Source organism: Manis pentadactyla, chromosome 10, assembly GCF_030020395.1.
Source record: "Manis pentadactyla isolate mManPen7 chromosome 10, mManPen7.hap1, whole genome shotgun sequence".
Lineage (NCBI taxonomy): Eukaryota > Metazoa > Chordata > Mammalia > Pholidota > Manidae > Manis > Manis pentadactyla.
The window spans coordinates 42,606,407-42,622,873 of record NC_080028.1 but is presented as its reverse complement, the minus strand read 5'-3'; the positions used below and the strand labels follow the sequence as shown (position 1 = coordinate 42,622,873).

Genomic DNA, 16,467 nt, shown 5'->3' with positions numbered 1-16,467 from the left:
TGAATGTCAGTCAGAAAACCATTAAACTCTTGGAAGAAAACATAGGCAAAACTCTCTGTAATATAAATGTGAGCAACTTTTTCATGAATATATCCTCTCGGGCAAGGGAAACAAAAGCAAAAATGAACACGTGGGACTATATCAAACTAAAAAGTTTCTGTACAGCAAAGGGTACCATCAGTAGAACAAAAAGACATCCTACAGTATGGGAGGATATAGTGACAAATGACATATCTGATGAAGGGGTTGACATTCAAAATATATAAAGAGCTCATGCGCCCCCACAATCAAAAAGCAGATAACCCGATTAAAAAATGGGGAGAGGATCTGAAGAGACAGTTCTCCAAAGAAGAAATTCAGATGGCCAACAAGCACATGAAAAGATGCTCCACATCTCTAATCATCAGAGAAATGCAAATTAACACCACGATGAGATATCACCTCACACCAGTTAGGACAGCCAACATCCAAAAGACAAACAACACATGGATGTGGAGAAAGGGGAACCATCCTAAGACTGCTGGGGGGAATGTGAATTAGTTCAAACATTGTGGAAAGCAGTATGGAGGTTCCTCAAAAAACTCAAAATACAAATACCATTTGACCCAGGAATTCCAGTCCTAGGAATTTACCCTAAATATGCAGCAGCCCAGTTTGAAAAAGACATATGCACCCCTCTGTTTATCGCAGCACTATTTACAATAGCCAAGAATTGGAAGCAACATAAGTGTCCATCAGTAGATGAATGGATAAAGAAGATGTGGTACATATACAAAATGGAATATTATTCAGCCATAAGAAGAAAACAAATCCTACCATTTGCAACAACATGGTTGGATCTAGAGGTATTATGCTCAGTGAAATAAGTCTGGCGGAAAAAGACAAGTATCAAATGATTTCACTCATACCTGGAGTATAAAAACAAAGATAAAAACAGAAGGAACAAAACAGCAGCAGACTCACAGAACCTAAGAATGAACTAACAGTTACCAAAGGGAAAGGGACTGGGAAAGATGGGTGGGAAGGGAGGGAAAAGGGGGAAAAGGGGGCATTACAATTACCAGACATAATGTGGGGGGGAGCACGGGGAAGGCAGTACAGCACAGAGAAGACAAGTTAGTGATTCTATAGCATCTTACTATACTGATGGACAGTGACTGTAATGGGGTATGTGGTGGTGACTTGATAATGGGAGGAAATCTAGTAACCACAAGGTTGCTCATGTAAGTGTATATTAATGATACCAAAATAAAAAATAAATAAATAAAAAATGTAAAAAGCGAATGTTTACTCGAACAACTAAAAATCATTCATGAGAGCAGTGATTTCAGTGTCAGCCCAATATATTGTAAATGTTTACAATTGGAAGGAAACATCATGAACCAGTTAAAATCTTGGTATCTGCTTCTAGACAGGAAATCACACACAAAATCTAAAACTGCCAGGAAAGGTTACAGAAACTCTCGTTTCGCATCCAGGAAGAGAGGGAGAAAGGGAGCCAGAGAGCCTGGGTAGCGGCAGAGAGTTGGCACTCACACACATTTCCTCATTTTACTGTGTACAGCGATCCCACCACCAGAGGCACTTTTATTGCCCTAGTCCTAAAAACTCGTTTTAAAAATAACGCAGGACAGTGACTGCAATGGGGTATGCGGTGGGTACTTGATAATGGGGAGAATCTAGTAACCACAATGCTGCTCATGTAAGTGTATACTAGTGATACCAAAATAAAAAATAAATAAATAAAAATAACGCAGGAGCCAAAAGGAGCCGCTTGGTCGGAAACCTACGCGAAATTCCTAACACAGCCTGGGCTGCAGCCGGCGGAAAGGTCGTTGCGCCCATTACTATACAAACAGGTACCCGGTCTCCAGGTGGGGGACCTCGCCAGTGCCGCAGCCTCCGGGCGGACAACTCAACCTCCTCTGGCCACAGGACCTGTCCAGACAACAGCAATCAGCAGATATTTCACTGCTGACTGAACAAGAGGTAGAGAACAGCACAGAATCGCCCCCGAGACAAGCAGGCATGCAAGCAACTCACACAAATCAATAAACACTGCAAATGCAACGCCGGCAGTGGACGCGCGCGACCCTCGGTCCGTCCGCCCCCTCCCCAACCCGCCTGCCACCCCAGACCCAGCGCGGCATCCAAGCTCCATTACCCGGGTGCAGCGCTCCGCGACTCAGGCCGGATAACAACTTTCCCAAAAACACCAAAGAGAAAAAAGGCGTCCACGCAGAGCCCCATCCCGGCGCGGAAAAGCAGCTCTCCCGGGCGAGGGGATCCGTCTGTGGTGCTTCCCCGTCCCTGAGACCAGGTAACAACTCTGCAAAGGCACCTGCCGCCCAGCTCGCCGCCAGCTCCAGGTCTCCCACGACGGCAAGTAGGTGCCCGCTCGTGCCCGGGATCCCCGGCCGCCGCGCCAGCTCCCCACGGAACGTGGACCGCACTCCCGGGGCTCGCCTCGCCGTGGCCAGCCGACCCTAGGCGCGCTCCGCCGGGACCCGAGCGCCGACATGCAGCCCGCAGCCCGGCCCAGCCCGGCCCGGCGAGGGGTTAAAGAGTGGGGAAAACCCGCTCCGCCCAGACCAGAAAACTGGCCGGCCGCTTCGCGGCCGCCCGCCCAGCGCCGGGGATGCGGCGGCGGCGAACCGTCCCGGGGGGCGGCAGCGGCGGCAGGAGCGGCCAGCCGGAGAGAGACCGAGGAAGAGACCCGACGGCTCAGGGAGAGCGGAGCGGCCGCGGCGCGGCTCCGGCAGCTACGGCAGCGGAGCGGGGCAGAGAGCGCTCCGTTCCACTTGGCCGTCCCTGCTCCGGCAGCCCCGGCTGCCCGGCTCCCCCTGACTCCGCCGCTCCCCGGTCCCCTCTGCTACTCACCGTTGCTGCACCGCCGGCTCATCGGCTTTCCGCGCCGACACCTGGGACCATCCTTCTGCTCCTCCTGCGACTGCCCGAAGGTTCCAGCCACGTCCTGCGCCTCCCCGCACCGCACCTGGTTTACGACACCCGCGGCTTTACGACAACACGTTCCTCAGACCTAGAGCCGCTCGCTCTACGGCGGGAACCTTGTTGCTAGGGAGAGGACGCTGCATCCTGCAGATAAGGAACTGTTACCTCAGGTGTAGGGGATGGGGAGGCGACCGCTGGGAAACTTCAGTGAAAACAACAAAACATACTGAGAAAGGGTGGGTGGGCAGAGAGGGGGAAGGGGATTAAAGGGCATTATGATTAGCACACATAATGTAGGGGGATCATGGGGAGGGCAGTACAGCACAGAGAAGACAGATTGTGACTCCACAGCATCTTACTACACTGATGGACAGTGACTGCAATGGGGGATGGGGGGACTTGGTAATATGGGTGAATCTAGTAACCACCATGGTGCTCATGTGAATCCTTCATAACATTGAATATCAATGATACCTTAATAAAAAATTTTAAAAAAAAACATTACTGAGAAAAACTAAGGAAGACTTGAATAAATGAAGACAGGTGACATGTTCACGTATTCGAAGATTCAGTTGGATGGTTCTTCCTATAACGACTGTAGATTGAATATAATCCCCATCATAATCCCAGAGGCACTTCTTCTGGACTCTGCTGACTTCTTCAAAGGTCAATGGCAAGCCCCCCCTCGACGGCCCTCATTGTCTTTTTTTTTTAATTTTTTATTAAAGTATGATTGATATACACTCTAACGAAGGTTTCACATGAAAAAACAATGTGGTTATTACATTGACCCATATTAAGTCCCACCCATACCCCATTAAAGTCACTGTCCATCAGTGCAGCAAGATGCCACTGATTCACTATGTGCCTTCTCTGTGCTACACTGTTCTCCCCGTGACCCCCCACATCATGTGTACTAAACATAATACTCCCCAATCGCCTTCTCCCTCCCTCTCCACCCACCCTCCCACACCCCTCCCCTTTGGCAACCACTAGTCCATTCTTGGAGTCTCTGAGTCGGCTGCCATTTTGTTCCTTCAGTTTTGCTTCATTGTTATACTCCACAAATGAGGAAAATCATTTTACATTTGTCTTTCTCCGCCTGGCTTATTTCACTGAGCATAATGTCCTCCAGCTCCATCCATGTTCTTGCAAATGAAAAAAAAAAGTTTTTATCTTGAAATAATGTCGGACTGCAGAAAAGTTGCAAGAGTGATGCTATGTGTACCAAGTGTACCGAGGCCTGTGTGCCCATTACTGACAGTCACCAATTTTTAACGTTTTGCCATATTTGTTTTATCATTCATTTCTGTTCTCCATACACACATTTATTTCTTCTGAATCATTTTGAGACAGGGACCCTGGATGTAGTCAGAGTAGGGTGAAGCCCTCTGGAGGGGGCAGGGCAGGATATTTGCAGTCAGATCAATGAAACTACATGCAAGGAAACCCCCCTACTAAAACTCTATGTTAAACATTGAGCTCTAGAATCATTCTTCACTGAGATCAGTTAATGTTCCCCAGATAAAGAAGAGTAGCACATGTTTTATTTTGCTAATCATTTGTAACCATGTGTAAGATTCACTTTAGCATGCTAAAAGACCCAGGCCTATGTGCTGTCTTTCCTCTTTCAGATCTGACAAGGTGATTTTGCAAATTGAGCAACTAACTTAGCATGCAGACCCAGCTGTAGATGACATGGTAAAAGGCAGGAAGAATTCCATCTTAAAGATAAGATTGCATTTTAACACCCAGGAAGTTCAAGAGGCAAGATTCTTTAGCAAGTAGACAATACCTCAGCCCACCTTGGGGGCTGGGCAGGCAGCCTTTTGATATGCTCCCACACCAAGGCGCCAGTGTCCCAGAGAGAAATCAAAGCAAGAAAATCTTTACAGTTAAGTTAATTTTTAATATTCAGGAACCACTAAACAAGTCCCCACCCCTAAGGTTTTTCATGTTCTCGAAAAATCCTCAACTGTCTATAAAACCCCCTAGACAATGCACCAACGACGGACTCTCTTGTCCCCTCCTGGCGTGAGCCAGGAGCTCTGTCCTTTCACTGTATCTCTAAATAAAAGCCTGTACCTTGCTCTCCTACCTTGACTGTTTGAGAAGCTAACTCTTTGGCTCCGCAAACAAGAACCCCTGCATCAATTTGGGACTTGGAAGCATCCCCCATGCCCTGCATCTCTTCATTCTGCAGTATATCTTTTCTCAAAACAGGGACATTCTCTTCAGTAGCAATAGTAGTTATGAAATTCAGGAAATTCAACATGGACATGATAGTTTTAAAAACAACAACCTCTGGTCTATACTACAGTTTTGCCCATTGTCCCACTATTGTCCTTTCTAGCATTTTCTCTCAGGATCCAGTCCAAGGTCATGCACTACACTGAGTACATTGTCGCTTTAGTTTTCTCTAGTCTGAGAGAAACAGACTTTCTGTTTCTTCAGTGTGTTTTGTGACGTTGACATATTTGAAGCACGTGGGCCACTTATTCTACAGCAAGTTCCTCAGCTCGGGCTGTGTCGTGCATGTTTCCTCATGACTAGATTCAGGTAATGCACTCTGGCTGGAAAGCTGCACAGGGCGAGCCGTGCCTTCTGGGGACTTCACACCTAGCGTCATATCATGTCCATCTGCCCCTAATTGATTGGGTTAACTTTGATCTCTGGTCACAGTATCGTCTGGTTTCTCCAGTGCACAGTTGTTTTCCCTGTGCAAGAGGAATCTCTCGGGAGGACACGTGAAGAGCGTGTACCTACCATGCTCCTCCACCCACATACTCCTCTTGACTTAGCAAGGATCTCAGTTCTTTTTTAAAGCCACATTTTCCAAGACTTCCTCCCATGAGCTCTTGGTACCCAGGAAAGCTTCAGTGTCTCTAAGCTTGTAATACCTCATCTAAACAATCCCGTTCATACCATAATTCAAGCCTATCTCGAAATGGCTATTTTCCTGTCCTCATCTAGGTCTAATGTCTTCCTCTTACACCTGTGGGGGCATTTCGTACTTTTCATCTACCTTTAAAATGTAGATCAGATTTTGTCCAGCCTTGCTCAAAATACAGAAGTCCTCACAGTGCCTCAGCTTATCTGGTTCCAGCTCCTCTTCCGGCATCTCTCATCACGTCCATTGTTCATTCAACAGCAGCAACCCAACTAACACCCATGTTCCTACCTCAGGGCCTCTGCCCGGGCTAATCCCACTGAATGATTGTTCTTTCTCTCAAACGTTCACTTTTGGCTCTTTACCTAGATGTTGCCTGATCAGGGAGGTCCTCCCTGACCACCCCATTTTACCTGTTTTGTTTTTCCTTCCATCTCTTACTGGCCTTATAGTCTGTATTTTTCAGTTCATTTCTTGCCTGCTTCCTTCCTCTAGAATCTCAGTTCTGTGAAGGCAGGGGACTTCTGTTTCGTTCTCTGCTGTATCCTTGGCACCTTGGAAAGTATATGGCCCATACTGGGCCCCAGTAAGTTGGTTGGTGAATATCATTGAATCAGCGTTGATTGCATGGAGGCCTTATGCAGTGTGCTGAGCTTGCAGGTAGATGGGCTGTAGACCCAGCACTTACGTTTTTAGGTGACCAGACAGTCGTACTGCATGTAGGAGAACCTAGTACACTGGTTACAGCCCAGCCTGTGATGACCCAGAGGGTGGCTCACCCTTTCTAAGCCTTGTCTGTGTTCCAGAGGATATGTGCTGTATCTGGGGACCATGACTGATAGTTTAGGAGCTGGCTGGCTCCCCTGAGGCTGAATATCTTGCAGGGGTGCTGGGGAAAGTTCTGGTGCTGTCCATTGTAAGATGCATATATATTTCTCTTCCAGGCCTTGGGATTTTTGCTATGGATCATCTGCTGGGCAGGCCTCTTCTACTCTTTCTGGGAAAGAAGTTGGGGCAAGTTCCTGGCCCCAGTGTTTCTGGTCAGCCCAATCCTCTTGGGTGTCACCATGGTAAGTAGGACCTGGCTATCGACGCGACACCAGTGGAGACCAAAAGTAGTGGCTGGCATTTAGAAATGAGAAGATCTCACAGGAAACAACCACAAATTGGGCTTTTTTCAAAACACTCAAAGATATGACAACACTAAATGCATACTTTTCTAGGGCAGGAATCAACTGGAACTGAGAGGTGACTGCAGCCTTTAAATGGGGAACATGCCGTGCAGTTTGCCACAGTCCCCACCATGCCCTATTGCCCTCCCTGCCAGTGCCATCTTTCATTGTGTCACTGAACTCTGTTCTCACATTGACTACCTAGATCAGTCATTTATATTAAATGCCTGGGACCTAATGACCTCTTGAGTTATCAGGCTCTCGTGTTAGGGGTGGGTGCCAAGCTGATTAGAAACTACCCTGCCCCATGAGGGTCTGTAATTTAGTGGGAGATACAGATAGGGCAACTCCATTATTATAGTTCTGAGTACTTACCTAGCACTGTTCTTGGTGTTTTATGAAAATGAGGAAGTAGAATTTATCTCCTCTAAGGCAACCCTGTGAGATAGGCACTGACTTGTACCCTTTTTAATGATAAGGAGACTAAGGCAGAGAGAGCTTAAGTGTTCTGCCCAAGGTTACACAGCTAATACAACGCTGAGTGAGCCATTCTCATGCTAGAGGCCATGTGCCAAAAGAGACCCTTTTTCTCTCCAATCAGGTCTCCTCAGAATAATGTTCTTAAAACATAAAATGCATATGGGATTACAAAGGAAAGCAGTCAGACACACATGAATATATATGAAGAATTTTGAGATGTACTTTTGTATTTTTTCTTGGTTTAATTCTCATGTAGTAAAATTTACTTTTTTGCTTGTACAGTTTCATGAATTTTGATAAACACATATTGTCATGTAACTCTCACATACAGAATTGAAATAAAGAACAATTCTGTCAAACCCCAGAAGTTCCCTCGTGCCCTCCTGTAGTCAGCACCCCTCCTCCCCTGGCAGGCACTGGTCTGTTCTCTGTCCGTCACTTTGCCTTTTCCAGAACATCACATGACTGGAGCCATGCAGGCTGGAGCATTCTGAACCTCACTTCTGAGCACCTGCGGTTCGGTTGTGGTGCTGTGTGTATCCAAAGGTCTCAGTGTATTGGACTGTATGGTTTCACCCCACATTGTTTAACCATTCCTGAGTTGTAGGACATTGAGTTTGGGAAATCAATCATATTTAAATAGTTATCAAGACATTAAAAAAACAAAGCAAAATGTACATGCTTCTCTGATAATGCATTTCAAATCAAGATCTAGCAACAGAAAGGATGCCTCCTTAATTCCCAAACAGTGATAACTGTACTTGATAGTTGTACACATCTTTCGTATGTATTTTCAGATGTGATTTCTAATGGTGACAGAGTCCCAGAGACTGCTAATGCCACTGTGTTGAATGCTTTCACTTATCATTGGCGGTGCTAATGAGGGAAAGTGAAGCTGTAATTGCTTCCCAAGTTCATGGACCCCTGGGTTCTGGACCCCAGGTTAAAAATCCCCTTCCTACCAGGAGAGGTTTTGAGCAGGGCTGTGGCATGCCTGGCTCTGCATATTTAAAGCTGACTGTGGCCTCCGCATGCAGAATGGCTTGTTTGGTGGGGCGGAAGCTGGGAGGCCAGTGGGGGGCCCGCAGGATCACCTCAGAGACTGGAACCTGGGTGACTGGGGGTAAACCGAGGATGGGTCTTGGGGGCAAAGCAAATTCGAGTTGTAGATGGATTAGGTGTGGAGAGTGAGGGAGATGGGGGCACCCAAGGAGGATGAGTGAAGAGGATGGACGGATGGGCAGGTGATGTGTTTCTGTCTTGACCAGCTGGGGGGTGAGGGGAGGTGCCGCTGGTGACCTTGAGCCCCTCAGGAGTCTGGCTCAGGACTAGTTTGAGGATCTGCCTCGAGAGGACGGCTCTGCCCGTCTAGAAAATGGCCGTGGTCTTCCCTTCTTTGAAGGAAAAGCAGTTTTATTGTTTATTTTTTCTCCCTGATCACTGAGTCACATGTGAAATGGAAGTAATGGCTCCAGGTATCAGGAGTGAGGTCAATTCCAGTCCCCCATGGCCACTGCCATCATTCTCATCAAGTTCCCTGGAGACAAGATGTGTGACTGGGCAGATTAACTATCTCCTTATCTGCAAAGTGGGGTTGATGATGGCTCTCCCCCGAGGGGCCGTGTAGGGTGCACTGATTTTGTGTACGTGAATGCATCGTGCATGGTGAAGATAATAGGTGCTCAGTAATGGAGAAGAGTTATCCTTGGGCCCTAAGGGGAATGCATACCAGTCATTGTCAGGGCTGGGGTTTGAACACACGTCTTCCTAAATCAAGGATCGGCCTGCTGCCCGTTTTTGTCAGTAAAGTTTTATTAGCAGGCTACCATGCCCTTTCACTCACCTATTGTCTTGGGCTGCCTTCACACTATAGTGCAGTGTTGAATAGTTGCAACAGAAACTTTATGGCCCACAAATTCCAAAATTTTTACTCTGTGGTCCATTAAGAAAAAGCGTGCCAATCTGTGTTCGAAATTGAGCTTTGCCCTTGACTTTACCATTCCATCCCAGATCTATACATGGTCTCGTTAATTCCCACAACTCTAGAGGTAGGTGTTTTCATCTCCATTGTGCAGATGCAGTGGAGGCTCAGAGAGGATCTGTGATTTGGCCAGGTTCACCCAGCAAGGAGAGAGCAGAGCTCGGAATGGAGCCTGGTCCTGCCCAGGCTGTTCTGCTGGGGTGGCCCTGCTCCAGGCCCTGGAGTGTGGGGTCCACAGCAGATGTGGGGGCCTCACCATCTCCTGATGACTCCTGTTGTGTGTTTTTTTCTTCCAGCTGCTTGCTACCTTCTTAATTCAGCTTGAGAGGAAGAAGGAAGTCCAGCCCTCAGGGATCATGCTCACTTTCTCGCTTATAGCCCTACTGTGTGCCCTTGCCATCCTGAGATCCAAAATCATGACTGCCTTAAAAGAGGTGAGTGATGACCCTCCAGGTCTCCCCTCAGTAGCCCTTGGGAGAGATGATTCTTCCTTCTGGCTGTCTGAAACATGCGTTGCCGTGGGGACTGGGGGGATCAGGTACCACAGGGGCCCCGCTTCCTCCCTGCGGATTTCCATACCACATCCAGCCTTTGTTCTAGAACCTTCTTTACTTGGGGCTCTGCCTGTCTGTAGCTCCCAGGGACCCACGTTGGTCCTCCAGGGCAGGAGCCACAGGGCAAATGCACACCACCCTTTGAACCTTTGTGAGCAGTAGACAGAAAGCCGATTCCACTCTGAATGTCTACAGTCTGGAGCTGAGCCAAGCAGGGAGTGGTGTTTGCAGGGCAGCTGCTCCCCTGGGGCCCCAGACTTGTCCCCGTGTGATCTTGCTGCCATGTGCCACCCCTGGGAATTGGAAGAGCATGTATTTCAGACGCTAACCTCTCGTTCCTTGTCATCTCCGAGCTAATCAGGAACTGGCATCAGGCAAAGGAAGGTAAAGAGCTGAGCGTTTATCAAGCACCTTCAGGGTACAGTGAGGACTGTCTGTAAGGCAGCTGACACTTATTAAATTTGTGTTTTCTAAGTGCCAAGCGGTTACTAAGTTTTTTTTTTCATGACCAGTCTTAGTGCCTCCTCACAATTACTCTGACATGGCTTCCCAGCCTCAGCACTTGTGGATATTTTGGGCCAGAGACATCTTTGCTGCAAGAGGCTATCCTGTGCTCTGTAGGATGTTTAGGGGTGCACCTGGGTGGCAGCCACTGGGTGCCAGTAGCACCCTGTCAAGTCATGACAAACAGAAATGTGTCCAGACACTACCAGATGCTCCCTGGGATGTAAAAATCACCCCTGCTTGAGAGACACTTTTATTGATGGGGAAACCGAGGCACCAAGAAGTCAGATGATAAAGTCTCATTGCTCCTATGAGCAGAGCCAGGCCTTGAACGTAGCTCTGTTTCACTCCCAGGCCTTGGCCTCCTCCCATGCCCTCCCCAGGCGGTGTAGACCACACTGGGGTGTGACTGCCTATCTGCTGCTGTGTTAAAGGGGAGGTGGGATAGGGCAGGAATCCCTGCCACTGGGCCTGAAGCCTGTTTCCCAGCCTCTGCACGTAGCTTCCAGTAAGTGATCTCTTCCTCCATTCTTCCCTCACGTAAAGAATTCTGGAGTCCACGTGTTTCATGATGTCACTTTCTACATATATTTTTTTCTCGTGCTGATTCAACTCGTGTTGTCCTGCTTCTCAGATCGGTCCCCCCTGTTCTCTGAAACCATCAAGGACCCCGTAAGTGTGATCACAGAGACACATGTCTGCATGTGTGTGTGTGAGAGAACTGATACATAGGTCCAGCTCACATTGGTTGGATGCTTGTTCTGAGTGGGATCGACCATCTGGGATCTCATTCCGTCTTTCCCAAATGCAGAAGGCAATAACCTCCCCACTTTAATGGAAAAACCAAGGCATAGATGTTGGAGGGGAAGTTGAGGAGAGAATATGAATCATAATTGTAAACTTCTGTGCCTTATAGGCCTGTAGGTTTGCTCATTTGATTGGCATAGTAGCTTTAGAAAATGTTGAGCAAACATTTAATAATCAGGAAATTTCACATGAAGTCTACCCATCCAGGTTTTCTAGAAAAATGAGAAGTTCTGCTAGCATTAGGGCCATTATCCTACATGGCAGCAGTTGGGCCAGAGCTGAGGAATGTTGCCCTAGTTTACCATAGTCCCCACCACTCCCTATTGCATAATACAGTCTGGCTTCCAGTTCTTTGATGGTATGTGCCCTGCCCTTGAGAGATCTGAGTTTGATACCCTTGGTCTGTTCCATTAGTTTGAGGGAAATTCTGTATGTACAGAAGGGCATCACTGGGCAGGGTGGAGATGGCCACTCTCCCTGCTGGTGGAATAAAAAGGAATAGTCATTTGTCACCCTTGTGATATATTTGTACATGATTGTTGATCTCCTGTCTTCCTCCCCTCTTTTCTCCTTTCCTTCCTTCCTTTTGTCTCTCCCTCCTTCCAACCAGTGGAAAGTGCCAGGCCCAATCTAGGCAGAGGGCTGTAGCAGTGAATAAAGCAGAGTTCTTGCCCACTTGATGCATATATTGACATGGGTGGGGTCTGGGGACAGACAGTAATCCAGGACCCAAGTATGCTTGTCAAGTGGTGATGAACACTGAGAAGAAGAAAGCATAAAGGGAAAAGAAAATGATGGTTGGGGTTGTGTGCACTTTTGATAAGAGCAGTCAGGGAATGCTGCCCCCATGAATCAGGAAGGTCTCATTGGAGCAGAGACTTAAAGGAGCAAGGAGAATGAGCTGAGCAAAAACCCAGACGAACAGTCTTCCAGGCAGAGGGGTGGCATGTGCAAAGGCCCAGGGGTGGGAGCCACCATGGAATGTTGAGGAAGCCACAGCAAAGGCCAGCATGGCTGGAGCAGTGAGAGGCAGGAGAGGACATCTGAGATGTGGGGACGGTCATTTGTAGGCAGATGAGCTGTTCGATTTTATTCTGAGCGGGAGGGAAAGCCTTTGGAGCGTTAATTTGCTGTTTGTTCATGGTGAGTCTGCTATTACCGGGCAGAATTGCAGCAGGAGCAGTTTTCAACTGTCGGGTTTGGCTTGAACCTGAGCAGAAGCCTGAGGCTGCCTCTGTGCCTGATGGAGGAGTCCGTGAGGCAGCGGCTGGGAGGAGGAGGGGCTTAACACTGGCCAGCTAGTGTTCTAAAAACCCGTGTCCTAGTGGGTGTTCTGACAGGCCCCATTCTCGGATTTCCCAGCTCAAAGAGAACCTAGGTTGGAGAAATTAGCAGTGTGTGTTTGTATGTGTGTGTGTGTGCGGATGGATGTGCACATAGGGGTGTGTGCATGTGTGCATGTTTGTATACTTGTGCATATATTTATGTTGATGTGTTTGCACATAAATGTGCTCATGTGCATTGATGTATTCTCATGTGTGTGTGTGTGCACGCATGTGCATGTGTGTAAAGTTAGCAGGGCAGTGACCATGCCTGGGCTACCCGTTGGATCCCAACGGATGCCTGACACAAAGGAGGGACTCAAATGTTTATGGCTGTGTCTGTTGTTCGTCAGTGTCTGTTGCCCAGGGGTGGGTATGGGGCAGTGGAGTGTCCGCATCAGGAAACATTTATTAAATGTCAGACTGTGTTGTGGGGCTGGGAATCATACCAAACAAATCACACCTACCCGAGTGGTACAGACCCTGAGGGTCACCTGAGCTTGTGAGAGGCAGAAGGCCCATGTGCAGATCCCCTGACTCTTCAGGCTCCTCCCTGGGGCCTGAGAAGAAGGTCTTTCAGAGTGGACAGGCCTGGGTGGTTTATGGGGGAGAGAATTTTGGTCCCTTCTGGGGACTGGATCAAATTCCTGTGGCTGCTTTCCTGAGTGCACGGAGGTGGCTCCTAGAGCCGCCTTCCTCCCGTTGTGCTCTCTGTGGCCCTGGCCACCTGGGCCTGAGGCCTGTTCCGCCTGCTGGGGCAGCCTGATGCTGTCAGCTCTGCAGCTGGAGGCTGGGTCATGGTGGCCCAGGGCACCCGACTCTATCCCGGGCTTTCTTCTCATTTTTAGGAATGAACAAATGCTGGCGAGGATGTGGAGAAAGGGGAACCCTCCTACACTGCTTGTGGGAATGTAAGCTAGTTCAGCCATTGTGGAAAGCAATATGGAGGTTCCTCAAAAAACTAAAAATAGAAATACCATTTGACCCGGGAATCCCAATCCTAGGAATTTACCCAAAGAATATAATTTCTCAGATTCAAAAAGACATATGCACCCCTATGTTTATTGCAGCACTATTTATGATAGCCAAGAAATGGAAGCAACCTAAGTGTACAGCAGTACATGTATGGATAAAGGAGATGTGGTACATATACACAATGGAGTATTATTCTGGCATAAGAAGAAAATAAATCCTACCATTTGCACCAACATGGATTGAGCTAGAGGGTATTATGCTCAGTGAAATAAGCCAGGTGGAGAAAGACAAGTACCAAATGATTTCACTCATCTGTGTAGCATAAGAACAAGCAAAAACTGAAGGAACAGAACAATAGCGGAATCACAGAACCCAAGAATGGACTAACAGTTGCCAAAGGGAAAGGGACTGGGGTGGGTGGGTGGGAAGGGAGGGAGAAGGGGAATAAGGGGCATTACGATTAGCACACATGATGTAGGGCGGGTGATGGGGAGGGCAGTATAGCACAGAGAAGACAAGTAGTGACTCTACAGCATCTCACTACGCTGATGGACAGTGACTGTAATGGGGTATGAGGGGGGGACTTGATAGTGGGGGGAGTCTAGTAACCACAATGTTGCTCATGTAATTGTATATTAATGACACTAAAATAAAACATAAATTAATTAGTAAAATTAAAGGTTTTCTTCTAAATAAATAAATAAATAAGCCAGGGAGAAGGATAATTTAGGAAATAATAATGTTGGCAAGATATGCATAAAACACAACCCTTCTGTGCGTTTGGTGAGAACATAAATTGGTGCAGCGACTGTGGAAAATAGTATAGAGGCTCCTCAGAAAATATAAGGAGAGCTACCATACGATCCAGCAATCCCACAGCTGATACTCATCCAGAGGAAATGAAATGCTAACTCAAAATTATACGTGCACCCCTGATGTTGGTTGAAGCATTGTGTATACCGTAGTAAAGACACAGAAACAATGTAAGTATTCATTAATGGATGAATGCATAAGAAAAATGTGGCATACATAAATATACACAATGAAATATTATTCAGCCATTGTAAAGAAGGAAATCCTGCCATTTGTGACAATAAAGATGGATCTTGAGGTCATTATGCTTAGTGAAATAAGTCAGAGAAAGACAAATACTGTATGATTTCTCTTATATGTGGACTCTTAAGTAAATGTCAAAAAAGGAACTCAAAAATAAAGAGAACAGATTGGTGGTTGCCGTAGCGAGTCTGGGGACAGGTGACACCGGGTAAAGGTGCTTCCAGTTATAAAATAAGGAAGTCCTGGTGATGCAGCTTAGTTAAAAATACTGTATTTTATATTGTAGTAAATGAGCTCAGAGACCTGATCAACTTTCCTGAAACTGGAGAAGATTATCGGCATTCTACAACTTTCGTATTACATTATTATTATTATTGTGGTGGTTGTTTTTTCTTTTTTTAGGGGGCGATAATAGTACAACAAGTCATTCCATATAACTGTTTGAAGACAAATATTTTAGAGAGATCTCTGCATGTTTGAGTTGTTGTGATATGAGTATGGATTCAAAAGAAAAAGTGACTGGAAGTTAGTATAAAAATTTTGATCCCAACTACTATTTTCAATTTAGGAGTTGTAAGAGTTCATGTGTTTCAGCAACCAACAGAAACGATGATTGACAGTCATAATAGTAAGATTGAAATGTCATTTTACATATATTTATGTTTGTGTCATTTCAGATTTACTATGCTCCAGAAAACATATTTTACTTGCCTTTTAAAAACTGGGAATGTGAGTGACAAATTTCTCTATTTGGTAAAGCATATATTTTTCATTTTTGTAGAATGCGGTTTCTGGGACATATTTATGTACAAGAATATACTGGATTTAAAAGAACTAAACCCTGATAGCCATGCAGAAATATATTACCTATTTATTACCTAAGAAGTTATTACAAAAACACTTACAAAAAATTAGAGAAATGGAGGTGAAAGCAACATTAAAATACATTTTATATATATTAAAATAGCAAAAAAATACTTTTTAAAATTACAGTAGTCTACCCATATTCATCGGTTTGCTTTCTATGGTTTCACTTAATCTGCGGTCATCCGTGGTCTGGAGGCAGATGGTCCCTACTCTGATGTACGGTCAGAAGAAAAACAGTAGCCTGTGTCACAGTGCCTGTCATTCACTCACATCACCTCCTCATGTAGGTGTTCGATCATGTTACGCCATCATCATAAGAGTATAATACAACCATATTTTAAGAAAGAACACATTCTTGAAAATAACTTATTACAGTACATTATTATAGTCGTTCTATTTTATTATTGGTTCTAGCCAACCTTTTACTATGTCTAATTTGTAAATTAAACTTTTTAACAGGTATGTATGTATAGGAAAAATTATAATATACCTAGGGTTTAGTACTCCGCTAGGAGTCTTAGAACAGATCTCACACAGTAAGGGACGAACTACTGTATGACGACTCTCAATTTTAAGTGAGATTCATTCTTAATCCAGTCCTTTGAGGAATGAATATGAAACTAAATATAGTCAAAAAAATATAGTACAAAAAATGAAATATATAAATAAAACATTTTATAAACTAAAATATACCACATGCTAGTTACAAAAAGGGTAGATTGATACCTAAATTATAAAAAGAGCTCTAATATAGAGAAAAAGGACATAAAAATAATTCAAAAGGAAGATGAAGACTAAGGATAGGTAATTTGCCCAACAGCAAATCAAATTTAGTAGCAAATCTACAAATAGTTATTAATTTCATCATATCCAAAATTAAGTGGTATTGAGATATTGGGAATGTTGT

General features: G+C 45.8%; 1 protein-coding gene across 4 annotated transcripts in view; it reads right to left on the bottom strand.

Moving 5' to 3' along the window:
- The window catches only part of LOC130679045 (olfactory receptor 6C74-like), a 266,982-nt gene extending 263,911 nt beyond the window's left edge, over window positions 1–3,071 (bottom strand). For 3 of the 4 annotated variants that reach the window (XM_057486754.1, XM_057486757.1, XM_057486756.1), the window contains exon 1: window positions 2,881–3,071. The gene's annotated coding sequence lies outside the window, so the exon portion shown is untranslated. Of the gene's footprint in view, window positions 1–1,790; window positions 1,939–2,880 lie in introns of all 4 variants that reach the window. The other variant, XM_057486758.1, reaches the window with a different exon arrangement.
- Window positions 3,072–16,467: the final 13,396 nt, after the last annotated feature.